The sequence below is a fragment of the Physella acuta genome, unplaced genomic scaffold (assembly GCF_028476545.2).
Source record: "Physella acuta isolate Inbredline_101_S28 unplaced genomic scaffold, ASM2847654v3 ptg000242l, whole genome shotgun sequence".
NCBI classification, from domain to species: Eukaryota; Metazoa; Mollusca; class Gastropoda; family Physidae; genus Physella; species Physella acuta.
In genome coordinates this window covers 860,595-862,500 of record NW_026731761.1, presented here as the reverse complement: position 1 = coordinate 862,500, position 1,906 = coordinate 860,595, and the positions used below count along the sequence as shown (strand labels likewise).

At 34.4% G+C, this 1,906-nt stretch overlaps 1 protein-coding gene across 3 annotated transcripts in view; it reads right to left on the bottom strand.

The window, feature by feature from the left end:
- The window catches only part of LOC131938354 (epithelial membrane protein 1-like), an 8,268-nt gene extending 6,755 nt beyond the window's left edge, over positions 1-1,513 (bottom strand). The window contains exons 1-2 of one of the 3 annotated variants that reach the window (XM_059296360.1): positions 1,415-1,513; positions 779-800 (exon numbers count right to left, since the gene is read on the bottom strand). The gene's annotated coding sequence lies outside the window, so the exon portion shown is untranslated. The other 2 variants (XM_059296361.1, XM_059296363.1) reach the window with 2 other exon arrangements.
- Between the last annotated feature and the right edge of the window lie 393 nt (positions 1,514-1,906).

The window sequence follows — 1,906 nt, the reverse complement described above, 5'->3', positions numbered from 1 at the left end:
AATCGAATCTAGATCTAGTAGAAAAAAGAATTGCGCACCAAGTGAACGCCAAAACAAAATGTGCATAATAGTGCACAATATTATTAATACTTTATAAATTTACATGCGTTTTTTGAGAAATCGGAAATAGCGAAAATTAGTACCTCCGGTTAACGGTAATTACTCAAAATTTGACAGATGGTAGAGATTTAGATCTTTTACTTACATGTGAAATTTCATTTATCTATCTGAAATAGTACTCAAGTTATAGGCTTTTGAAAAATTCAAAGTAGAAAAAGTACCACTTCCGCTTATCGGAAATCGCTCAAAATTTGATCAGGATCTACTATTTTGATAAAATGCTTATATATAAAATTTCATCAACCTAGCTGTAACGGTAGTCAAGTTATCGTGTTGACACACAGACAGACACACAGACAGACACACAGACAGACACACAGACATACGGACAAGATTGCAAAATTATGTTTTTCCGTATCAGTGAGGTGTAAAACGTCGAGATTTGAAAAAACAGGGGATGGGAACTCGGGATATAGACATCAATTTTAATCCATTTTAAATACTTAAACTTTTTAAAATAGAATAAAATCTGGTAGAAAAAAGAATTGCGCACCAGTGAACGCCAAATAAAATGTCCATAATAGTGAGGAATATTATTAGTAATTTATAAATTTACATTCGTTTTTTGAGAAATCGGAAATAGCGTAAATTAGTACTTCCGGTGAACAGAAATTACTCAAAATTTAACAGAAGGTAGAGAATAAGATCTTTTACTTACATGTGAATTTTCATTTATCTATCTGAAATAGTAATCAAGTTATAGGTTTTTTTAAAAATTCAAAGTAGAAAAAGTAACACTTCCGGTTATCGGAAATCGCTCAAAAGTTGATACGGATCTACGATTTTGATAAAATACTTATGTATGAAATTTCATCAAACTAGCTGTAACGGTACTCAAGTTATCGTGTTTACACACACACGGACACACACACAGACACACACACACAGACACACAGACATACGGACAAGATTGCAAAACTATGTTTTCCGTATCATTGAGGTGTAAAACACCGAGATTCGTAAACCTTGTGTTAACCTTGTTTTTCTTTTGTTTGTTTCTTATTAAACGGAAATAAAGGTTTGAAAATTACAAGCGTTTTATGATTATTCGTTGTCATTCGAAAAGTATTAAATCGTGTTTCACGGTACAAATATATATCTTATAATACAATTATCATACTATAAAGACTTTAGTAGCAAATACTAACTATAGCATACAATCTACAACTCAATAAACGTTAGTACTTTAAGAGAAATTTTAAAAGTATATTACAGAGCAGTCCTTTTGGTAGATGTAATATGTATCCACATGAACTGTGTGATGGAATAACGAACGGAGTGGCCAACTACCTACCGTGATAAGAAGAGTGATGTCAACCAGCTCTCAGACATAGAACGAGGCTAGAGCGTTGTGTGTTTGTGTGACCCACGGCAGTGTAAGCCTGGCGATAAGGTGGACTGTGGGGAGAGGGTCGCTAGGTTGGAGGTTTTTATCTCTGTTTTTATCTCTCAAGAATTGCGAAAGAGTTTGAGGTAGGGCCATAGGTACATTCGCACAAGCCCCTTGGCTAATAACAATATCGCTTCCACTCCCCCCCCTCCTCTATTTATATTCGGTCTTGAGTAACATTTAGACAAAAATAACTGATACTAGACTACCTGTTGATTCTTAAATAACCGTGTGTTTCAAGGGTCATCAATAAATGACGTCATTTTATTTGATAATTTTTAACTTTTCCCTTCCCTCCCTACTGTCAGTTATCGTCACAAAAACAAACCAGACCCCACATTCAAAAAGACGTCACACCTCAGACATGTTTTTGTCTTTTAAAAACACCGATATCGG